The sequence below is a fragment of the Oncorhynchus keta genome, chromosome 6 (genome assembly GCF_023373465.1).
Source record: "Oncorhynchus keta strain PuntledgeMale-10-30-2019 chromosome 6, Oket_V2, whole genome shotgun sequence".
Taxonomy (NCBI): Eukaryota; Metazoa; Chordata; class Actinopteri; order Salmoniformes; family Salmonidae; genus Oncorhynchus; species Oncorhynchus keta.
The window spans coordinates 19,711,908-19,725,482 of NC_068426.1; the positions used below are offsets into that span (position 1 = coordinate 19,711,908).

The following is a 13,575-nucleotide window of genomic DNA, read 5'->3' on the forward strand; positions in this document are numbered from 1 at the left end:
TACTGTAAGTTTATTTCTGGACTGGGTGACAGACATTTTCTGTTTCAAGACAAGGCATGACAACTAACATGGAATTGGCTAGCTATAGCAAAAATATACTGTCTGGAATCCAGGCTATCATATCACTCTTAAACAAATTTACCAGTCATTGACTGTCTTCTCCGACTATTTTCTGGGTCCATGTTACTTTTGATTTTGTTGTTTCGCCGCATTTTAAATAATGTTATCTGGTAGTTATACTGTACTGTGTCATGCCTGACAGTGCCTACACCTTAAATAAAAATACATTGGCAAGTGACTTTTAAATAACATTTTTAGATTGAATTGTATAGTAGAAACATAGGTCATTAACATTGATATGCACAAACCGATAAAAATTAATTCCATTAGTTTTGTGTCACCTCTGTTCTTGTGTGGATGACTTTACATAAGTCCTTGCCTACAGTGGTGGAAAAAGTACCCAACTGTCATACATGAGTAAAAGTAAAGATACCATAATAGAAATAGCCACCCGGTAAAATACTACTTGAGTAAAAGTATTTGTTTTAAAATATACTTAAGTATCAAAAGTAAAAGTATAAATCATTTCAAATTCCTTATATTAAGCAAACCAGATGGCACCATTTTATTGTTTTTTTAATTGACATAAAAGCCAGGGGCACACTCAGACATCATTTAGAGGCAGTAGGGATGACCAGGGATGTTTGTGAATTTTACTATTTTCCTGTCATGCTAAGTATTCAAAATGTAATGAGTACTTTTGGGTGTCATGGCAAATGTATGGAGTAAAGTACAATATTTGTCTTCAGGAATGTAGTGAAGTAAAAGTAGTCAAAAATATAAATGGTGAAGTAAAGTACAGATACCCCAAAAAACTACTTAAGTAGTACTTTACACCACTGCTTACAACGTATGGAGTGCAAATATCTGTTTAAAAGAGTTTGTGTGGGGACTTCTTTAACAATTTCATTTATATTATTAACTATCTGATCTACAAGGAGGTCACATGACAGAAACAAAGCAGTCTACAAATCCAGTGGACAAAAGCCATCAGGAAATGACTACATTCTGATAAACAGCCAAACAAAGTGTCATAGTGCGAATGTCACATGCTACATTATGGCAGAACGGCTGAGTGTATCTCGGCAACACGTGAATGTGGGGGTGGTTGGGTTGATGTGAGCCAGTACATTCCAAATAGTGGGTCAGTTATTTATGCCGGGTTTTGGATAGAGCTGTTGGCAGTGACAGGAAGATGTCACGACACTAAAGGGTTTGGGAACCACTGATGTGAGGGAACCTATTCCCAGTGGAACTCTCCAGGCTGGCTGTTGACGCAGGGGTACATTATTTACAGGATCCCTGGATGACACTTCCAGATGTCCTTCTTTCCCCTCGGCCAACCTCCTAGAATCCATCCAACATAGCCCTGAGTGGACATGCTGCACCTATTAGGGATGAACACACACATTCAAGTAAATCCAGCCAGGGTAGTCACTGATTCACCAAGTAAATCCAGCCAGGGTAGTCACTGATTCACCAAGTAAATCCAGGCAGGGCAGTCACTGATTCACCAAGTTAATCCAGCCAGGGTAGTCACTGATTCACCAAATTAATCCAGCCAGGGCAGTCACTGATTCACCAAATTAATCCAGCCAGGGTAGTCACTGATTCACCAAGTAAATCCAGGCAGGGCAGTCACTGATTCACCAAATTAATCCAGCCAGGGTAGTCACTGATTCACCAAGTTAATCCAGCCAGGGTAGTCACTGATTCACCAAATTAATCCAGCCAGGGTAGTCACTGATTCACCAAATTAATCCAGCCGGGGTAGTCACTGATTCACCAAATTAATGCTGCCAGGGTAGTCACTGATTCACCAAGTTAATCCAGCCAGGGTAGTCACTGATTCACCAAATTAATCCAGCCAGCGTAGTCACTGATTCACCAAATTAATCCAGCCGGGGTAGTCACTGATTCACCAAATTAATCCAGCCGGGGTAGTCACTGATTCACCAAATTAATGCAGCCAGGGTAGTCACTGATTCACCAAGTTAATCCAGCCAGGGTAGTCACTGATTCACCACCAGTGGGTGTGCAGCAGAGAGAATAGCACCACCCTCTAGAAACCTTTACAGATCTATCAATTAGCTGGGGAAATGATCGGCCTGGACACTTTCACTTTTGTCCAGTGGAGATGTTTTCTATGTTACTTTTTTTTAACCTCTGTATACATGAGTGTGACTGACCTGCACTGTCTGTTCTTCTCATCTGTGTTATGTGTCTTTCTGGCTCATCTGTGTCCAGGTAGTAGAAGGTGAGTTAGGTCATGAAACGGAGAGAGAGGGCCTCTTGTTGGTGACATAATAAGAACATAATACTCTGTATTGTCTGACATATACCTTTATGATGTGTCCTGTATGTGTTACCTGGTCCCGATCCAGTATGTTACTACTGTGTAATTTCCAGTACTATGTGTTTTACCTGGTCTGGTCAGCGATGGTGCTGCTGTTTCTCTCCTGCAGTGTGAGGCTCTTCCCCTCTGGCTGATTGTCCTTGAGGAGGGTGTCTGTCACGATCGTTATAATGATTGGACCAAGGCGCAGCAGCGTGCATAGAGTTCCACATATTTTAATTAACCGAAACTCACTGAACAAAACAATAAAGCACAAACGAACCGTGACGCTACTGGTGTGCACACAGGCAACAAACTGTAGACAAGATCCCACAAATCACAATGGGGAAAATAGCTACCTAAATATGATCCCCAATCAGAGACAACGATAAACAGCTGTCTCTGATTGGGGACCATACCAGGCCAACATAAACCATTAATCACTTAGATGACCCACCCTAGTCACGATCACGCCCCAACCAACACAGAGAATAAACAGCTCTCTATGGTCAGGGCGTGACAGTGTCTCTGTGACAGTGTCTCTGTGGCCATTGGTCAGATGAGTATCTCTGTGTGCATTAGAAAGATGGCACTCGTGTCTCCACGCTAGCCCCATGCAGCACAGCAGCTCCTCATAGGCCCTGCGGAAGTTCCTGTTCAGGGCCGGGTACAGGATGGGATTGACAGCGGAGTTAAAGTAGCCCAGCAACAGCACCACAGAGAGGGCAGTAGCAGGGGGATTAGTCTCTGCCCCGATGCCCATGCAGGAAAAGGTACAATAGTGAGGTATAGCCAGCAGATAACTAAGAGCCCCAGAACTGCTGCTAGTGTCACTGTGGCCTTGTGCTGTGGCCGCCGCTGATGCTGTGCGTGCGTGCGATTGAAGCAGTGGTAGCTCGGATACGCCGTACCCGAATGGAAGGATGAAGACAGGTTTGAAAAACAGGTCAGCAGATGGACGACTGAGCGGATTACATTAATAAATGGATGTACCTCTAAGAGCTACGACTAATTCTTCCAGTACTACTATTGATGCTCCAGACATAATTACTAGTATCACTTCTACCACTGGTAATGGTCCTACTGCACAACAAGTATGGATAAGAAATAAAACACTAACCTGTTCACGTGCTATCCAAAAGATTCAGTGGTACATATCGTACATGACCAGTAGAGGGAGGTAGAAGTTACCAAAGGCATCCAGAAGCACATAGTTGTTGTGCCTGTCACGTTCTTTCAAAATCGAACCCAGAAGCAGACCAGGACAAGGAGAGTAGGAAGAAGGTGAGTATTTATTTACAAGTGAATGTGAATGGGTAGATATATTCAGGTGGCGTAGCGGGCAGCGGTGGTGAGTTGATGGGAGTAAATAGGTGGATCCAATGGGGTAGCGGAATCCTCCGACGACCAGGCGGGAATGGGGTAAATGATCCGGGTGAGTAACTGAAGACAGAACAAACTGAGGTAAGTTTAAGGCAAGCAATATGTAAAAAACAACCAAACAAATTCTATCCAACTTGAGGCTGATACTATGGCACAACATACTGTTGGCTAACGATCCGGCAGGGAATGGATGTCAGGTCAGAGCTTTTGAAGGGGAGAGGTGATGATCAGGACAGGTGTGCAGATTACTGATGGGATACAGGTGCAGGTGAACATCGATCTCCCAACAAGCTAATTCGCCCGGCAACCCGACAGGGTGCGTTCCAGGACACCGGAAACACACTCCAGGACAGAAACACAGGCATACACAGACTCAGGAAGCGGGATTCGTGACAGTACCCCCCCTCCGACGAACGCCACCGGGCGGACTACCTGGAGCGCCAGGGTGGAGGCGGTAGAAGTTACGAAGCAGGTCGTCATCAAGGATCTGACGCCGAGGAATCCAACTCCTCTCCTCTGGACCATATCCTTCCCAATCCACGAGATATTGGAAACCTCGACCCCGTCGTCTGGAATCCATTATGCGGCGCACCGTGTAGGCAGGACCACCTCCGATCATCCGAGGAGGACGAGGAGGAGGGGGCAACAGAGGACTGAGGAGAACCGGCTTGAGGCAGGAGACATGAAAGGTGGGGTGTACTCGAAGCGTTGCCGGCAATTTGAGTCTGACCACAACAGGGTTAATGATTCTCTCCACCACAAACGGACCAATGAACTTTGGTGACAGTTTTCTCGACTCAGTCCGTAGAGGAAGATCCCGTGTAGCCAACCAAACCTTATCTCCGATGGTATAAGCGGGAGCAGGAATACGGCGACGATTCGCCTGGATCTGATACCGGTCAGAAACTCTAGGGAGGACCTTCCTGGCCCGATGCCAGGTCCGGTGGCAACGACGAATGTGGGCCTGGACAGAAGGAACCGAAAGATCCCTCTCCTGAGAAGGAAACAAGGGAGGTTGGTATCCGTACAGGCATTGGAAGGGGGACATCCCAGTGGCAAATGAAGGAAGGGTATTATGGGCATACTCGACCCAGGGTAATTGAGATGACCAAGAGTTGGGATCAGAGGAGACAAGACAACGCAGCGTGGACTCCATCTTCTGGTTGGCTCTCTCCGCCTGACCATTAGATTGTGGGTGAAATCCAGAAGTGAGACTGACTGTAGCTCCAATGGCCAAACAGAAGGATCTCCAGACAGCAGAGGTAAACTGAGGACCACGGTCAGAAACAATGTCACTGGGCAATCCGTGGACCCTGAAAACCTCCCTAACCAGAATCTCGGACGTCTCCGTGGCAGATGGAAGCTTGGAGAGAGGGACAAAATTAGCAAACTTTCTGAATCTGTCCACAATGGTCAGAATGACCGTGTTCCCAACAGAAGGGGGCAATCCCGTGACAAAATCCAGGGCCAGATGCGACCAAGGTCGCCGAGGAATAGGTAGGGGGTGAAGAAGCCCAGAGCTGGGCAGATTGGTACTTTTGTTCTGAGCACAAACAGGACATGCGGCAACAAACCTCCGGGTATCTTCTCCCATGGCAGGCCACCAAAATCGTCTGCGCAGTAGCGCCATAGTCCGAGTAACGCCAGGGTGACAAGCTATCTTGCTGGCGTGGGACCACTGAAGAACAGCAGAACGGACTGACTCAGGCACGAACAACCGACCGGGTGGACCGTTACCGGGGCCGGGCTGCGTCCGAAGGGCCGCCATCACATCCTCCTCAATCCTCCATGTAACGGCTCCCACGACAAGGTTCTGGGGAAGAATCGTCTCAGTCTTGGCCCCACTCTCATCCGTCTTGGAGAACATCCGGGACAAGGCGTCCGCTTTGCCGTTCTTCAACCCAGGTCGGAACGTCAGGGAAAAATTGAAGCGTCCAAAAAACAAAGCCCACCTGGCCTGACGGGAGTTGAGACGTTTAGCCGATTGCACATAAGCCAGATTCTTGTGGTCAGTCCAGACCACAAACGGTTGCTCCGCTCCCTCCAACCAGTGACGCCACTCCTCCAAGGCAAGCTTCACAGCGAGAAGCTCCCGGTTACCCACATCGTAGTTTCTCTCAGCTGGTGAAAGACGACAAGAGTAGAAGGCGCAGGGATGGAGTTTACCGTCAGTGGAGCTACGCTGGGACAGGATGGCGCCCACCCCCACATCAGACGCGTCCACCTCAACAAACAAACGGGAAGTGTCAGGTTGAGAGAGAATCGGCGCGTTGGTGAATCGGCTCTTCAAGTTCAGAAATGCTCGGTCTGCCTCAGGAGTCCAACAGAAAATTCTGGTGCAAGACGTTAGAGCAGTTAAAGGGGTGGCCACCCGGCTGTAATCACGGATAAACCTCCGATAGAAGTTCGCAAATCCCAGGAATCTCTGGAGCTGCAATCTCGTACCGGGCCGGGCCCAATCCCGAACCGCCCGAACCTTCTCTTGGTCCATCTTGATCTCACCCCTGGAGATGATGTACCCGAGGAAGGATGTAGTGTGGGCGTGAAAATCACACTTCTCTGCCTTCACAAACAGACGGTTCTCCAATAACCGCTGCAGGACCTGCTTAACATGCTGGATGTGGCTGGAAAGCTCCTTGGAGAAAATCAGGATGTCATCCAGTTAAACGAACACAAACAGACCGATCATATCCCTCAGCACGTCATTCACCAAACTTTGGAACACTGCTGGAGCGTTGGAAAGTCCAAACGGCATCACCTGGTAATCGAAATGTCCCATAGGTGTATTGAATCCATTCAACCACTCGTCCCCCTCTTTGATCCGAACCAGATGATACGCATTGCGTAGATCAAGCTTCGTAAACACAGTAGCACCCTGTAAAGAATCGAAAGCGGAGCTCATCAAGGGCAAGGGGTACTTGTTCTTGACCGTAATATCATTCAACCCCGATAATCAATACACGGTCGAAGAGAGCCATCCTTCTTACTCACAAAAAAATCCAGCTCCCAGGGGTGATGACGAGGGACGAATGAGACCTGCAGCAAGAGACTCCTTTATGTAGGTCTCCAGGGCTTCCCGCTCAGGTCGAGAAATACTGTATAACCGTCCCTTGGGAAAGGCAGCTCCAGGGAACAGCTTAATTGTACAATCATAAGGTCGGTGGGGAGGAAGTGACTGAGCTTTCTGCTTACTGAACACCTCACCCAACTCGTGATATGTTTCAGGAACCAGGGACAAATCAGGAGGAGCAGACTCACTGACCCGACTGGGGACAGCATGAGAACAGGCAGTCCTGAGGCAGTTAGCATGGCACTCAATGCTCCAACTAGTTACCTTACCAGTCACCCAATCGAACGAAGGATTGTGTTCTCTTAGCCAGGGGTATCCAAGAACCAGAGGAACATGGGGGGAAGGCAAAATGAAAAAATAAATAACCTCTGAATGATTCCCCGACAACAACATCTTAACCGGTTCAGTTCTCATAGTGATCCGTGCCAGACTACTGCCGTTCAGAGTGGTTGCTTCAATGGCTTCCGGTAATTGCTCCTTGGAAAGCCCCAGCTGTTCCACTAAGTCGGCATCAATGAAGCTGTCATCGGCACCTGAATCGATGAAAGCGTTAATCGCTAAACTCTGATTCTTATTTATGAGGGTAGCAGGAAAACGAGGTCTGACAGGGCTCTTGAGAGGTTGAAACTGGCTCCCTAACAAACCTCCCAAACTTAACGAGCCGAGCAGTTTAACGGGCGCTGAGGACAAACGGAGATGTAATGTCCCGAGCTACCACAGTAGAGGCAGCTGTTGGTCTCACGTCTACGTTGGCGCTCGTCCTTAGTTAACCCGTGCCGCCCCACTTGCATAGGTTCAGGATCTGGCGGCAGGAATCCCGTGTAAGGGAAAATGATCAACCCGTTCTGGTCCACTTCCTGACCCGAATGGTAACCAAGTCTCAGATTGATTAGATGGACCCCACTGCTTCTCCCTCCTTCTCTCTCGGACTCTATTATCTACCCGAATAGCTAAGGTGACCAAACTGTCTAGGTCACTAGGCTCTGGATAGGAGATCAGCTCGTCCTTGAGTTGCTCCGACAACCCCTGGTAAAAAAACGCTTGTAGTGATTCCTCATTCTAACCACTCTCCACAGCCAATGTCCTGAATTCTATCACAAAGTCTGCCACACTGCGAGCTCCTTGGCGAAGAGAGAACAAACGTTTAGCTGCGTCCTTACCTTGGACTGGATGGTCAAAAAGCTTTCTCATCTCTGCCGTGAAACCCTGGTATGACGTCATGCATGTGTCCCGTCGTTCCCAAACAGCTGAAGCCCATTCCAGAGCTCTACCACGCAGCAGCTCAATAACAAAATCTATCCTAGCCTTATCTGTGGCGTAAGAGTAGGGCTGCAGATCAAAAACTAACCCACACTGTAAAATAAATTAACGGCATCCTCCCAGATCTCCCTCGTACTTCTCCGGTGTCGGAACCTTGGGCTCACGGAAGGAACCCGCTCCCGAATCGGCAGGTGATATGGGTGAAACAGGTGGTGGATGATCCGCCGGCAACCTGAGCTGATCCTGGATACTTGTTAATCTATCCGATAAGTTCCGGATTGAACCCGCTATCTCGTGTAGCGCCGTGTTGTGTTGTCCCAACATCTTCTCCTGCTGGGTAATGGCATGGCAGACGGAGTCCAGGTCCGCTGGGTTCATCCTTGGCCGGATCGTTCTGTCACGTTCTTTCAAAATCGAACCCAGAAGCAGACCAGGACAAGGAGAGTAGGAAGAAGGTGAGTATTTATTTACAAGTGAATGTGAATGGGTAGATATATCCAGGTGGCGTAGCGGGCAGCGGTGGTGAGTTGATGAGAGTAAATAGGTGGATCCAATGGGGTAGCGGAATCCTCCGACGACCAGGCGCGAATGGGGTAAATGATCCGGGTGAGTAACTGAAGACAGAACAAACGGAGGTAAGTTTAAGGCAAGCAATACGTAAAAAACAACAAAACAAATTCTATCCAACTGAGGCTGATACTATGGCACAACATACTGTTCATGGCTAACGATCCGGCAGGGAATGGATGTCAGGTCAGAGCTTTTGAAGGGGAGAGGTGATGATCAGGACAGGTGTGCAGATTACTGATGGATACAGGTGCGGGTGAACATCGATCTCCCAACAAGCTAATTCGCCCGGCAACCAGACAGGGTGCGTTCCAGGACACCGGAAACACACTCCAGGACAGAAACACAGGCAAGCACAGACTCAGGAAGCGGGATTCGTGACAGTGCCACTCAAAGCGACAGGTGCGTCCCTCCACCTCGACCCAGTCCAGGTTCTGCACTCGTGTTCCAGCCCAGGTGGATGGGGAGGAAGGAAGTGGGGAAGTGACTCAGATGACAGTGATGGCCTGAGCTACCCGGGGGGGCCGCATAGCGGAGTTGAGATGGCCAGGTAACGGTCCACACTGATGGCCAGCAGGGTCAGGGTGGAGGCTGTACAGAGCATCACATCCAGAGAGATGTAGATGTTACAAAGGATGCTTCCCAGGGGCCAGTGTCCACTCAGCAGCTCCAGGGTGGCAGAGAGGATCAGCACCAGCAGACCCAGTAACAGATCCGTCACGGCTAGCAGAAAAACTCCGTTAGAAATGCGGCACAGGCGGCGGCTGAGCCCCACGGCCAAACACACCAGCATGTTCCCGCAGATGGTCAGCACGATGAAGGACACTAGAAACAGCCAACGGAGAGCCGTGTAGATCATGGTGTCCCACCCCCTCCGCTAGATCACTAGGACCAGCCTGCCTCCACATCAGTCCACTGCTACTGGCAGCTTCTCTGCTACTGGCAGCTTCTCTGCTCCTGCAGGCTACGGACAGGGCTACTGATAGAATCCAAGCCTCAACGCTCTTCTTATCAAGTGTCATGAAGTGTCTCTTTCTGGGTATAGATCATGGCATCCCACTCTCTCTCTCCTACACCCAGGTTCTGTTATCTCAGGTCGTAAATTCCTGGAGGAGACTCTCCTCCTAGCCATGCAGTATAGAGAGAGAGAGTTTCACAGTAGAACAAAGGAACATCTACTACATCACAGAACTTGAGAACAGAACAATATCCATGTTTTGGAGGATGTGTAAACGGTCGGGGGAGAAGTCAGCTACGACCTGGTCCATTTCGTTTCATGTATGTGACCTCATGAAAGACAATACAGCCACATTACCATAACTCTGTTTATACAGGTGCCTCTGTTATGAGGTTTGCATCTAATTATTGTATAAAATGAATGAGTAAAGATTAAACTATTTGTGAAATTATGTAATGCTATGATAAACCATTAAGTTGTGAGAATTGTATTCCCTTTAAAGATTAACTAAGTCATTGGCCCACCCCCATGAGCACAGCCATTATCTGGCTCATGGGACAGCCCTTTTCTACTGTTACAAATTTAAAAAACACCTGAAGAAATCCTCTTCAGACCATGCATATCTCAGTCAGCTGAGGGGGCAGAGGTTTGAGTAGAGACCCCAAAAACCTCAGTTTAAGCTAAGGTTGTAATGGTTGTTGAATTCCTAACCATACCACGTGGAGCATTGGCCACACGGGTGGAAAAGGTTAAACTCTGAGACTATCGATCCCGACAGAATAAGAGCAAATCTTAGATACTAATTACTAGTCTGCAGCTTGAAATTATGTCAACCTGGGATGTGAAGACTGACAACCGCCGAAACACCTATTCTATAAGAACATTTCTGAATGGTACTCTGAAGTATCCATTCTAACCACCAAAGACTTCAGGGAAGCAGAGAAGTGCTCGGATTAGCTTTCCAAACAGAAGGACTGACGATTCCAACAGAGATCATGACGACACTGGGCGTAAATATATATTGATTGCAATTATTCCCAAATTACTGACCGTTCATGTGCAAAGGATTAGCATTTCAATAAATATAATTATCAACTGTGTAGTGACTCCATTTTGTCTTACCCGCCCTTCTCAGTCCACACCCACTTCCCTTTGTCCACCAAGCCGTCACATTGGCTTAGCCCACTAGGGAACCTCCCCTATCATTTCTTTGTAACCATATCTACTGTTTGTTTATGCATTTATGTGATTATTTAGTTAGTTAGTAAATAAATTATTAAGACAATTGATGTATGGATGAGTCATAGTAAAGGCTGGGTTTGTGCAGATGACCAACAATTTACAACGTTATGACGTTTGGAATGAGACTAACGTCAGGTAAAGAATAATTCATTAATTTGAAGACTAATTGATCAGATATTAAAACATCTGAAGAGTTATATTAGGAAAATTCTAACTTTATCTGAAGATTTTCCTTGGTTGCCCAACTTCCTAGTTAATTACATTTACATGATTAGTTTAATCATGTAATAATAATTACAGAGAATTGATTTGATAAAATAAAAGTCTTCACTTAAATGATGCCAAAGTCACGACACAAGCTTGTTGAGGACTTGGTATAATGACAGGGTCCTGTCAATTCAGCTGTCAGTATCGATCAGGTTAATGAGTGCTTCTGAAGGGGTTACACTGCGGGGGGATGCTGTATTGTTTACGATTAAATTTAGCGATTAACGCTTTCATCGATTCAGGTGCCGATGACAGCTTCATTGATGCCGACTTCGTGGAACAGCTGGGGCTTTCCAAGGAGCAATTACCGGAAGCCATTGAAGCAACCACTCTGAACAGCAGTAGTCTGGCACGGATCACTATGAGGACTGAACCGGTTAAGATGTTGTTGTCGGGGAATCATTCAGAGGTTATTTATTTTTTCATTTTGCCTTCCCCCCATGTTCCTCTGGTTCTTGGATACCCCTGGCTAAGAGAGGATGTTTTTTTAGCCATTTCTGTTTTCACCGTTCCGCAGCAGATTACCTCTTTGAAGCAGCCCTGATAACAAAGAATGAAACAATGGCCATTAGGCTATGCTATAATGGGCTCTGTGGAGATTATATTTTAACACAAATCAATGGTGCTTTAGTAGGCTGATGTTAAGTAGTACGAGCTAGAGGCTGTGTTGGATGACATAGCAGCCACTGCATTGACCCATAAGAAAATGATCGCATTACGCAATAATATCATAGAGACCAAGTAGAGATATTGGGGTGCAAAAGAGCAGAAATAAATATCAATATGGGGATGAGGTAGTGGATGCACAATTTACAGATTGTCTGTGTACAGCTGAAACGATCAGATAGCTGATGCTTAAAGTTAGTGAGGGAGATATAAGTCTCCAACTTCAGCGATTTTTGCCATTCGTTCCAGTCTTTGGCAGCAGAGAACTGAAAGGAAAGGCAGCCAAGTAGGTGTTGGCTTTGGGGATGACCAGTGAGATATACCTGCTGGAGCATGAGCTACGGGTTGATGTTGTTTTGGTGACCAGTGAGCTGAGATAAGGCGGAGCTTTACCTAGCAAAGACTTATAGACGACCTGGAGCCAGTGGGTCTGGTGACGAATATGTAGCAAGAGCCAGCCGCCGAGAGCATACAGGTTGCAGTCGTGGGTGATATATGGAGCTTTGGTGACAAAATGGATGGCACTGTGATAGACTGCATCCAATTTGCTGAGTAGAGTGTTGGAGGTTATTTTGTAAATGATATCGCCAAAGTCGAGGATCGGTAGGATAGTCAGTTTTACGAGGGTATGTTTGGCAGCGTGAGTGAAGGAGGTTTTGTTGCGAAATAGAAAGCCAATTCTAGATTTCATTTTGGAGATGCTTAATGCTTAATTCAAAATGGTCAGTGATCTGCTTGTTAACTTAGCTTTCGAAGACTTCGGAAAGGCAGGGAAGGATGGATATAGGTCTGTAACAGTTTGGGTCTAGAGTGTCACCCCCTTTGAAGAGGGGAATGACTGTGGCAGCTTTCCAATATTTAGGAACCTCGGATGATACGAAGGAGAGGTTGAACGGACTAATAATAGGGGTTGCAAAAATGGTGGTGGATAATTTTAGCAAGAGAGGGTCCAGATTGTCTAGCGCAGCTGATTTGTACGGGTCCAGGTTTTGCAGCTCTTTCAGAACATCTGCTATCTGGATTTGGGTGAAGGAGAAGCTGGGGAGGCTTGGGCAAGCAGCTGCGGGGGGTGCGGAGCTGTTGGTCGGGGTTGGGGTAGCCAGGAGGAAAGCATGGCCAACCGTAGAGAAATGCTTATTGAAATTCTCAATTATCATGGATTTATCAGTGGTGACAGTGTTTCCTAGCCTCAGTGCAGTGTGCAGCTGGGATGAGGTACACTAATTCTCCATGGACTTTACAGTGTCCCAGAACTTTTTGGAGTTAGAGCTGCAGGATGCAAATTTCTGTTTGAAACAGCTAGCCTTTGCTTTCCTAACTGACTGTGTGTATTGGTTCCTGACTTCCCTACAAAGTTGCATATCGCAGGGACTAATCGATGCTAGTGCAGTACGCCAGAGGATGTTTTTGTACTGGTCGAGGGCAGTCAGGTCTGGAGTGAACCAAGGGCTATATCTGTTCTTAGTTCTACATTTTTTGAAAGGGGAATGCTTATTTGAGATGTTGAGGAAATTACTTTTAACCTCTTAGAACTCTTGCTCTATACTGCCCCTGTTGGAGAAAGTGCGTGCCCATAGTAAACTGAAAATATTTTTCCCCAAAATTGCTAATATATGCATATAAAAAATATTATCGAATAGAAAACACTCTAAAGCTTCTAAAACCGTTTAAATTGTGTCTCTATGTAAAGCAGAACTCACAGGGCATGCATTCTCCCAAATGTTCTCTTGTCATGGAAAAAGTTGGCCCAACTTTGACGTCATCAGT

At 46.9% G+C, this 13,575-nt stretch overlaps 1 pseudogene; it reads right to left on the bottom strand.

The window, feature by feature from the left end:
• Positions 1-2,480: 2,480 nt before the first annotated feature.
• LOC118384844 (histamine H2 receptor-like) lies at positions 2,481-9,534 on the bottom strand (annotated as a pseudogene).
• Between the last annotated feature and the right edge of the window lie 4,041 nt (positions 9,535-13,575).